Below are 12,062 nucleotides of genomic sequence, written 5' to 3' on the forward strand. Positions count from 1 at the left end.
TGGTGACAGAAACACATAGAAGTGTCACTTCTAGTATATGGTTTTTTAATTGGAATTTTAGCAACAATCTCCGGAGTATGCACTTTCAATTAAAATTTTAGCTGACTGCACCTGGGTTGTAGCTTATCCTAATTCAGACAAATAAAATAATTTAATTTAATTGCCATTCTCAAAACATGACTTCCATATACTTCTGCTTAGATCCCATTGACTGAAAGTTGGTAACAAGGCCACATTCAGTTGCAAGGGAGCCTGGGAAATGTAGCCTTTATTCTAAGAAACCTTGTGCCTAGATATCATAGATGTTACTACCAAAGAAGAAGAGATAAACTGATACTATGTGAACTTTGCAAGGCTTCCTGTGCAAAGGAAAGACTCACTATAGTTGCTCAATATTTTCACTTGCAATAATAAGTACTTACTCCACCCTTAGTCTGTGGGAAACTTTCCAGATATGAGAAATAGTCCCTTGTCTTCCCAGAAATGGGTCAAGGATGTTGTAATGGCTTAATGATAGAGAGATGTGTGGAGGCAAAGATTTCTTCCATAAATTCTCTTATGTTCTGGGTTATGTTAGGATCTTGCTACTAAGTGTGTCTGTGCACTAGCAATTTCTGCATCACTCGAAGGCTTGTTAAAAATGAGCACTCTACATTTTAACAAGATTGACAAAGCTTGAGAAGCACTGTTTTTGAATGTTTCTCACTCTTTCCTTAACACACATGTACCCAAACATAGTGTGATTGGGGCCAAAGTGTTTCCTCCAACAGGGCATCTTTGACCTGGAGCACAGAAGTGTGGGAGAATTCATGGACGAGTGGTACGTTAAAGTTTAGCTCATACTTAGCATTTCATGCAGATTAGCTTATTATCCTATATAAAAAGCAATTGAATTTTTTTTTGGGGGGGAGGGGATTTTGAAAAGAAAGTAATTAGAAGAATATTTTAAGAATGGATCAGTTTGAATGATGGAACTCTGGCTAATTTATTTTTCTAACTTTGTCATACTTTTCAGAATTTTCTTTTATGCACATAAACTGTTTTAAAGTGGAAAATTGTTTGAAGATGAAATGAAACGTTTATTTTAGCTTTAGCAATCAGTTAGATAGCTGAATAAGAAATAATTCTCTCACTGCTCTGGAAGGGAACAGCAATGGCCTGGGCTCATTATGAGTCCACCCAGGACAAACTTCTGCAGTTGCCAAAACAAACTGCTTATTCATGGGAGATGGACACTGCTTATTTTGAAATGTTACTCTTAATTGCTAACTTTTGCAACTCAAAAAATTTTAATGTTATTTTCTAACTTTGCTTTAAACATATTTTCATTTTAAAACTTGGCACGAAAGTTTAATACAATTTTCTCCTGGTAATTCAACTACATTTATTGGACAGCTGAAGGTTACATGGGTCTGAATTTATTTATTTTCTTATTGTAGGGAATGTAGAAGGGAATTAAAAGACATGGTCCCTGCATTTGGGAACTCACTTTGGAGGACAATTGTAAAATTCTTTCAAAATTAGAGTTTAAGTGTGTTTAAATAATTTTATTCTGGTTGGATATTCTTATAACTCTATACATTCTTTCGAAAACCCATGCTATGTCTGATCCATTTGGTATAAAAACAAGAAGAAATTCTAGCTTCACAAGTCAAGACGCATATAGAAGACAGACCTGCAGTGAGATATAATTTCATGAGAGCAAATATAGAAACACATTAAAAGCATTGAGTCTTTCTCCTACTGCTTCTGGAGAAAGATTAAGAAGGACAAATGAAAGGAACAGAGGAAGCATTGGGTTACCTTAATAAGTTGTTGGCAGGAACTCTTATAGGAGAACTTACAATGGAAAATTCATGCCTAATTCTTGGCTCTTGAAACAACAAACCTGAATTTCTCCAGAAGAAATTTTTACTCTAGTGATGGGATTAGATTAAATTGACTAAAAACAGTCAAGGATTAGTCAGGAGAATTCTGTCTTCTCTAAGAGGATTAAAAAAGAAGAAGAACTTCTAATTCTCTGACATTTTAGTTTGTGTATCGATTGATATAGATGTTAATTTTTATGCATAGCCTTTGTTAATAGAGTTCCGTTTTTAAAAAATTAAAATAGTAAAGCTAAGGATTTAAATTTTTTCATTGCAAGAAATAGATACCCACTCAAACTAGCTTAGTTATTAGAAAAGAAGATTTATTTCAATGTTAGAAATATTTCACAGAATTCTGTGTAGTTGGGCCTCACACAACTAGGAAATTGTTCAGAACTGAGATACATTCTGTCTTTCTCACTCGATCTCAGCTTCTTTTCCACATGTATACCATTTTCATCTCTCCGAAGATCAGTTTCATTTGCTTACTCATCATCTCGCAAATGGCTTCCTCAACCACTGAGTTGACTTGCTTTTGCCATTCCACTGTCTGCCCCCGACTAGTAACAATCTCTGTATTTTATAGTGTAAACTCACAATGGAGAGAATCTGATTGGTCCAGATCAACTGTTGTAGTCAAGTCATACCAATCAATGGTCTCTGATCAACTAATGGGTTAGCTGCTCATTTGTGGCAGATACCAGGTCCAGTCAGCCATGGCCAGGAGAAGGAGAGGTAGCATGTGATATGCTGGGCTGCCCTGTTCTTCTAGGTATAGCCTTACTTCAGATAAAGTATAATAAAGGAATAAATTGGGTTTGGCCTTAGCAAGTCCAAATCTGTAAAGTGAAGTAATAGAAGACAGTGCATGTGAAATAATTAAGTAATAAAACTTGACTAAGTTACCAAATAAATAATATGACAAAAAGTATTGAGGGCTGATAATTCAGTGTGATCTGAGAGAACTTATGACAGTATGATATGGAATATCGAAAATATGGAGGATTCACAGATATGAAAACAAAAAAGTAGAAAAAGGATGTGTTCTGCAATAAGTAACAAATTAAAATTAACGTTAAATTGTCTAAAGAATTCTGGTCAAGATGAGTGATGGAGCACATGCTCAGGAATAAAATATATAAAAAATGAAAACAAAAAAAAATCCACAATGAAAAGAATGAGAGGGGTCTTTGGTAGACAAAACAGTTTGACAAATTTCTGGAAGATGTGAAACAGATGAATGAGTGTTGATTCATGGAGCAGAGTGGAGGAAGCCATAGCTGAAAGCACACTGTGGAGCCGATGGTCTGGCACAGTGCCAGACAGGCTCTTGACTTTGACACAGCAGATACAGTAGGGGATAGGACTGAGAAACTGGATGAAAGGATTTGTAGACAGCCATTTACCCCAGGCCAAAAATTGGAGGGTTTAATATCTCAAGAAACTGCCTAGGAAAAACTAAGACAGCTGGAGAAAACACTCCCCAGGTAAATGCCTTTTTATTCTGACATTTAAGGTTCCTAGATTTACAGCAGGTTTCGTGTCTGCATGAACTCTGTGGGAGCCTGCCGTTAACCAGCCCACGTCCCTGCAACTCTCAGAGCTTTTCTATTGCCATATATTTTTAAATTCTTTTAATTTTGACATAATTTTAGATTTACAGCAAAGTTGGAGGAATAGTGTAAAAATTCCATACACTCTATACCCAATTCCTTCAATATTAACATTTTAACATACTTACATTCTTTCTTTCTCTCTTTCTTGGCAAATAGGTAGATAGATAGATAAACATACATGCATTTTACTTTTTTCTGAACCATTCGAGAATCAGTTGTAGACATGGTGCCCCATTATACTTAAATGCTTCAGTGTGTCTTTTAAAAAAACATTCTCTTATACAAGGGCAGAAAAAATTATCAGATTAGGAAATTAACATTGATATTAGTATCTAATTATAGATCTTATTCAGCTTTTTCCAATTATTTTAAAAAAAAATTTTAGCAAAGGAAATTTCCAAATTGTGTTGTATTCAGTTGCCATGTCTCTTTTTATCTTTTAATGGGGCCCAATCTCTTAGTCTTTGTGTTTCACAATATTGACACTTCAGACTACTCTTCAGTTATTTTGTAGAGTACCATTCAGTTTAAGTTTGTCTAATGTTTTCTCATGATTAAATTCAAGTTATGCATTTTTGGCAGAATGTCACAGAAATAGGTGTTTTTCTCAGTGCATGTTATCAGGGGGCATATGATACTAATTTGTCCCATATTGCCTCATTCTTAATGTAACAGCAACGAAGGATCAAAGATATTATATAAAAGTCTCCAACATGAAAAGTGAAACGCAAGATAAACCAACAGAAAAAAAAGTACACTTCAAAATAAGAGGGACTTTCTAATTGATATATAAATATTTGATGATATATATCTCTACTGAGATCTAAAAAAAAAAAAAACCCTATGGCACATATAAGACAAGAAACTGTGTGTTAGGAAAAAAAATTCTTAGAAAATAAAATTATAATTTGAAAAAAATTTAAATAAGAAGTTTTAAAGATGAAGTTAAGAAACCTAGAAAATAGAAGAAAAGGAGAGACATGGGAAAGATAAAGAGGTAAAAGACATAACGAGTCAGTGCTGGGATTTTTATTAAAATCAGATTCGGCTGTATCAGTCAATAGAAAATCATAAAAGAATCAGAGATTGACGAGATAGAAGTTTCTCACTCACAAAAAAGAAGACAATTCTGAGGTGGTTTGGTGACTTCAGTGAGTCGCCAGGAATACCATGCTGTTACTTTCCCATTCTGCCATCTAGTAAATGATTACCATTCTCAAGGCCAACTCATAGTGCAAGATGGCTGCTGGAACCATAGCCATTATTGCGTCCAGGCCAATAAAGAAGTAAAGAGAGAAGGACACAGAGAGAAAGTGGGGAAGCGGGGCGCGGTGTAGAGGACTTTAAAGCTGTGACAACTATCTTTAAGCAGCTTTCCCATAGGACTTTAAAGCTGTGACAACTATCTTTAAGCAGCTTTCCCATAATTCTGCTTACCGCTTTGTTGCCAAACCTAGCTGCAAGGGAAGATAGGAAATGTAGTCTGAAACTCTGGACAACAATATGATCAGATAAAGGACAAGGTACTCTTACTAAGGAGGTGGATATTGAAATTGAGATAATGAGTTAGGCAGCTAGCAGATTCTACCAAATAGTTTAATATGCAACATAGTTTTTAGAGCAGAAAAGAGATACAAATCATTAAAAGTATCTAACGAATACCTAACAGGATATATTTTTACATATATAGTCACAACAGTTTGAAATTTTAGAAATGGGATAAAAATGATAATATAATTCCAAACAAAACAAAACATGCTTAACAAATATGTAAAAGATACTCAACCATGTTTAAAAAACCAGAGGATTACAAATGAAAACAAAATGGAGTATCTTTCAGTGTGACAGCCTGCTGAAATGTGAAAAAGTTAAAGGATAATTAAAACCTGAAACTGGACAAAAGAAGTCTATAACTTAGGCCTAGTTTCTGGAACCCCTAACCACATTCTGTTAATCATGAAACTTGTAACAATGAGCTCATACGCTAACTGCCAATTTTAGCCTGTGTAACCCTGCTTGCTTGCATGGCATGAAAAATAATCAATTGTATATAAGCTGAAAATTACTGTTTGGCCATCGCCCATGAGAATACTGGCTATTGCCCATGGAAACATAGGCGATCATCCATAGGAACATAACATTCTAACAAGCTTTCTGCTTCTGTACTCCCCGCTTGCACACCTGACCAATGGGTTGACAGGTAGTGAATAGGAGAGAAATAGACTTTTGTGTTTAAGATAGAATGAAGAATGGGATTTAGGGCTTAAAAACCTTGTATCTTGGCATTTCGGGGCTGCTCCTTTGTACGGGACAGCCGCCGGCTAATAAACAGCCTTTGAGAGCATACTTGGTTTGGTCTATTCTATACAAGCCACAATATCAGGATCAGCTTGGAAAAATTAAGGTATTGAAAATGCCCCATGTTGGTGAAGGTTTTTACTCACTATTAGTAAAAGTAATTCCCCTTTGGGGATGAAATTTTGGCAGCATTTATCGAAATATAAATGTATTGATTTTCTGTTGCTGCTGTAACAAATTACCACAAACTTTAGTGAATTTAAACAACACATATTTAAAACACACGCTTGCACACACAAATTTATTAACTCAAACACTGTAGGTCATAGTTTATTATAGGTCTCGTTGGCTTGAAATTAAAGCGTCATCAGGGCTGAGTCCCTTTCTGGAGGCTCTAGAGCAGGATTTGTTTTCAGTTTATCCCAGTTGTTGGCAGATTCATTTCCTTGTAGACGTAAGTCAAAGGTCCTCATTTTCTTGCTGGCCTTCAGGTGAGGGCAGATCCAGCTTCTAGAGTCCACCCGCAGTCTTTGACTCATGGTTCCCTTCCTCCATCTTCAAAGCCAGCAGCGACAGCTCAAGTTCTTCTTGCATTTCTCATCTCTTCCTTCTTCTGTCCCAAGTCTGACACATTCAGAAAAGGCTCTCTACTTTTAAGAACTCATGTGATTAGATTGGGCCCACCCAGATAATCCAGGATAATCTTCCATCTCTAGGTCAGTAACCTTAATCACGTTTGCCAAATCTCTTTTGCTATGTAAAAGAACAAATTCACAACAGGTTCTGAAGACTAGGGCAAGGACATCTTTGAGAGAGGTGGGGGAGCATTATTCTGCCTATCTCAGTGAAATATACATTTCCTTTTACCCAGCAATTACACATATAAACACAACTCACACACTTTAAAACCTGAGAGAGGGATGTGGGGAGGCATTTTTAAATATTTAAGGATTAGAAAAATTTTCTCCAACACACCCTTTCTTAAAAATTACTTGAGGGTGGATTTCAGCAGTAAGAGAGAATAGTCTAAGAAAGAGGAGGGTGTGGGACACTGGAAGCAGAGAGGTAAAGCCCCAGGCGTTTGCCGGGCAGCAGTCTGCAGAGTACCCAGCCCATACTGGAGCAAGAGGATTGAGCACTCCAGAAGAGAGTTCTTCATAAAAATACTACTGTGGAGTGGACTGGTTGGTTCATCAGAGTGAGCTTGAAAACCTTAAAGATATACTAAAGATATGGAATACATGGGCCAAAATGAAAGCAATGTGTCCTGTTTTAAGTAACTGGTGAAGTATTAAAAACAAACAAACAAACAAACAAACCTATGTCTGAACCATAATTTTTGAATTCTGAGCGAAGAATAGTCTCTTACGTATGAAATACAGTAGTCACGGCACTGGAACTGTAGAGGAGAGAACAATGCCTGCACACACATACCTTTAAGCCTGGTTGCAACCTGGACATGTTTGTGTGTGATGGCTTTGTGTGGGAAAATGTCTGCGAGGATGCGTGCCACAACGTTAACAGCGATTGTGGTTAGAGATGGGATTTGAGTAATTTTTCTTTTTATCTGTATTTTTCAAAATTTTCTGACATGATCCTATATTTGTTAGCTATACAATTTAGATAGTGTTGATGACTTTAAAAACCGTGTAGAGACAATTGCGACATCATTATGCTGGAATAAGCATGAGCTTTGGAGCTAGAAGATGGCTTCATGTCCTGGCTTTAGTGCTTAAGAGCAAACGGGGACAGTGAGTCACCTTATATCCCATGAAGACCTGGCAGGACCAAATAAGAGGCCAAAAGCTTTAGAAGGATTTTCCAGGCATACATTCAACTTTGTTGTGCCTTGATGTGCCACATACTGCGTTAGGCCTGGGAAAAATAGAGGAACAAGATACAGTCCCCGTATTTTGTTCAAGTTTGAGGAGCAGACCAGAAAAGCTTTAGTCACATCATAGAATGGAAAGGGCTGTGTTTCATGTAGATATGTAGTGCCCTGGAAGCCCTAACTAGTGACTGTCCCCTTGAACTAAGGAGAGTCCAGTGAGGCTTACCATAAGAGGTGACATAAGATGTGTTCTGAAAGATAAATGGAAATAAGCCAGATGGAAGACATGGGAAGGGCATTCTAGGCAGGGCAACTGTGTATGCTGTGGGTTTGAAGGATCATGATGATCCTGCAGCTGCTAGAGGCCAGATGTGGTTAGAGCTCCAGGGTGTGTGATCCTGGGTTGATAGGTGGGAACTGGGTCATGAAGAGGCTGTGAGCCCTACTAAGGTGTCTGGGCCTTTCAAAAATTATACTGGTGCTTACATAGGGGGTGAAATGGAGGCGAATGAAACTGAGATTATTTATGATGCTGAGAGTTTTGAAAGAAATTATGTGACCCTCCTAGAAGTCTCTCCTGCCCTCCCTATCTAATCAGATTCCCTCTGCCTCTTTGCTGTTTTATTCTCAGTACTTACACTTAGAATCTTAAACTTATTTGTTCACTGACTCGTTTATGATCTTTCTCCCCCATTAGACTGTAAGCCTCTCATCGTGGGGACTATGTCTGTTTTATTCACCAATACAGTGTATATATCCTGGGTTTATACAGCATGTATACCTAAAGAGTGGTAGGCACTCAATAAATATTTATTGAGCAAACAAATGCTGAGAATAAGGTAGCAACTATGGAAATGGGAAGGAGAAGGCAGATTTGAGAGTTAAGATGCAGAATAGACAGAACTTGGTGATTGATTGGTTGAGAGAACTGTGCTCGGGTGAGGGTTGGGGAGTAGAAAAAGAGTCTTCCAGGGGCCTGACTTGGGAGACATCACAACTCAATTAGTGGTTGTAAGGTGAGTGAGTGAGTGTGTGTGGGTGGAGTGAGGTGAGGTGAGGTGGGGCAGAAAGGGATGAGTGGGCAAGGAAATAGAGAATGAGTTCCCATCAGGAAAGTACTGCAACCAGAACTAACCCCACGGGTCTAATTCCCCTGACTTCCTGTTCTTTAAGTGGGCCCCTTAGAATCACCTGGAAAATCCCCACGCCTGGGACCCTCTCTAGACCAATTAAATCTGAGGATGAGAGCTGAACATCACTATTTTTGAATTTTTAATACACTGATCTTTAGCAAAGACCTTTGTCCCGTCAGATTCCAGACGAAAAATTCCCTTCCTGCCCCTTCATGCGGAACCCTGGGCTTCTCAGTCAGCTCACTGCTGCCCCGGCTGCTCCAAGAGGCATCTCTTGGCTTCAGTTCCTCCTCTTCACCAGGGTTGAGTCCTGGCACTTTTCTCGTCTACAAATATTTGTGTTTACTATTTGCCATTGCCTGGCATGTGTGTCACCTTGGCCAATATTTGCATTTATAGAGGACTGCACTTAATGCTTAATGGTGTGTCTGCTTAGGTGTACAAGATGTGAATTATTTGAGTTTTCCTGTTTCCTTTTAAACCTTGGGAAAGGTCCAGATGGCTCTCTTTTGCCCTTATGTATTTTCATCAAAAATTTTGCAATTTGAGCCTATAAAATTTAATTCAATAGTGCAATACCCAATTTTTAATTCCTTCCCAATAACAAGGGAGCATCTTTCTGGTTGGTAGTGTGGCAAGGAGGAGGCACAGCACATTGTACACCAAAATGAGATCAGGCTGTGGTTATCTTCTGGGGTGATTCCTGATGGTTTTTCATTGTAGACACTACTACGAATTTCTGTGGTTATCAAGACCCCAGTTAAGCTACTGAAAATGGCTCAGTTTCCCAGAAGTGCTGAGAAACTACTGAATGAAATGTTGTTGTTTGTAAATTAATGTTAAAAATGGTTAGTAGATTTTTTTCCCCCTTCAGTTTGCAGGTAATATAGAAATTGTTTACATCGTACGTTCCTTGTTTGGTTTATAGATATACTTTTTTAGTCCTGAAAATGAGTTTTGTACTTATAGACTTCGATTTCTTTTATGCAAAGCTCCTAGGAGTGTTTCTGGGAGGAAAGATGGCTCTTTTCCAGGGTAAGCTTAGTGAGGGAGCAGGGAAACGATCTTCCACGGGGATGAAGACCCATGTGCAAAGCTGAGAGGGTTTGGTTTGCTCGAAGAACTGCAAGCAATTGGAGGACTGGGTCGAAGCTGGATGGGACGAGATGAAGGACTAGATGGAAGAGGTGGTTGGGTGGGGACCATTTCACAGAGCATCTTGTACACTTGTATGCTACCCCCACCCACTCTGTAGTCTCTCTTTTCTCCACTGCGTCCCCTCAGTCTAGTTTTGAGACCTCCTTCCTGTTTCTTTCTTATACCAAACTTACTCTTTGGCCAATTTTATCATTTTTTTTTCATAGGCTCCTTACTCTTTCCAATCTTCATGCTTCTTACCATTCCTTTTGTTATAGAATGCCCATTCTCCAACTCTACCTAAGAAAGCTTGCCTGTCTTGGAGAGCCTAATTGCAGTGTGATTTCCTTCATCTGGTTGCACTGTCATTTTCTGTGGAAGGGACTTTCATCTAGACTTGGCTAGAGTTTCATTTTTTACAACTTTAACTGAGGAATAATTTACATATACTTCCTTATGTACTTACCTAAACTAAGTGTATAGGTTGATGCAAACTGAACACACTTTTTAACCAAGTATCAGAATGTTACCAGAACCCTAGAAATCCTTTCTCCCCTCAATACTCATGCCCAAGGGTAATGAGATCCAGACTTCAGGGCACTGATTAATTTTGAACTTTTTGTAAGAATGGAACCGTAATGTACGTACTCTTTGCATCTGTCTTCTTTCCCTTAATATCATATTTATGAACTTCATATGTATTGTTATATGTATTTTTGGATGATTCATTCTTGTGGCTGTATAGTATTCCATTGTGTGCGCATACCACAATCTATCATCAATGGGCCATTTGCTACTTTGAACATTTTAGTGTATTTTTTTTGGTGAAAGTACGTGCGCATTTTTGTTGCACATGTATGTAGGATTAGAGTTGCTGGGTCTACACACATATGTAGACACTACCAAACAGTTCTCCCAAGTGATTGTATCTATTTTTACATCCACCACCATTGCAGAAGAGTTCCAGTTGCTCCCCACTGCCACTGTCACTTGTATCTTCCATCCCATCTGTGGTTTGAGCATACCCTCCAAAAAGCATCTAGCACAGAGTTCCCATTCAAGGCTATGCACAGATCTGGATGAGTGTATAAAGCAGGGCAAGCCCTCTCCTCAACTCTTCTGCCTCATGAGCTTTTGTTTTTGTTTTAAGCATACTGTTTGAGAAATAAAATATTTTCCTGATTTTAAAAATTAAAGGTCTACGGCCATGCCACCCTGAACAAGCCTGATCCTGTCGGATCGCAGAAGCTAAGCAGGGTCGGGCCTGGTTAGTACTTGGATGGGAGACCACCTAGGAAGATCAGGTGCTGTAGGCATAAAAAAAAAAAAAAAAAAAAAGAGATTGTAAACTGACAAGGTCCTTGCAATCTATGAAGTAAACGAAGGGTTGCCTCGCCTAAAAAAAAGAAAAAAAAATTTAAGGGTGTATGGGGTATCTTTTGAGGTGCTAGAAATGTTCTATATGTTTAGTAGTTACATGGGTGCATATACATGCATAAATTTAAAAATATTTCATAATGTATACAAATATTGAATAATTTTATTTTATACCTAAAACTAATATAACATTATATCTCAATTATATCTCAATGAAAGTAACCAAAAAATAATTAAGAGAGCATCAACAAATTGGTATTCCTGACTCTAGTCCTAAAAATCAATTTTAAAAAGAGACTTGGGTGAATATATATTTAGAGTAGATTCTTGCCAGGATGGGAAGTAGATTAGTGAAAAGGGTTCTTGGACCCAATTTCAAAGTAGTAGCGGGTATTTCCCCTACACTGACAAGCAATTCTCTGATGCCAGCAGAGTATTTAAGAATTCAGCTCAATTCTGACACTCTCCCTGGAGGAACCATCACATTCCACAGGTTAAGTGTTCAGCCCTACAAGACTGCCTCCTCCTCAACACATGCTTCAGACTGCAGTAGCAAGTCCAGCCTCTGACCAACCGGGTATGGATCGGAGGTTCCAGTGATCCTCTCCAACTCAGAATGCCAGTTGCAAATCCAGGTTGTTATCTGTGCTTCTGACCAACTGGTTGACGGGTTGTAATTCAGAGGTTCCCACGAATCCCTCCTTGGGTTTGGTTAATTTGTTGGAATGGCTCACAGAACTCAGAAGAGCATGTTACATGGAAGTGTTCTGGTTCCTCAGCTTGGAAGCTTGTCGGGAGCTGT

The 12,062-nt window shown here is 38.3% G+C and overlaps 1 pseudogene; it reads left to right on the plus strand.

Moving 5' to 3' along the window:
* The first annotated feature begins 11,080 nt into the window (after positions 1–11,080).
* LOC120615299 (uncharacterized) lies at positions 11,081–11,199 on the plus strand (annotated as a pseudogene).
* The last annotated feature ends 863 nt before the right edge of the window (positions 11,200–12,062 follow it).

This window comes from Pteropus medius, unplaced genomic scaffold (assembly GCF_902729225.1).
Source record: "Pteropus medius unplaced genomic scaffold, Ma_sr-lr_union100, whole genome shotgun sequence".
NCBI classification, from domain to species: domain Eukaryota; kingdom Metazoa; phylum Chordata; class Mammalia; order Chiroptera; family Pteropodidae; genus Pteropus; species Pteropus medius.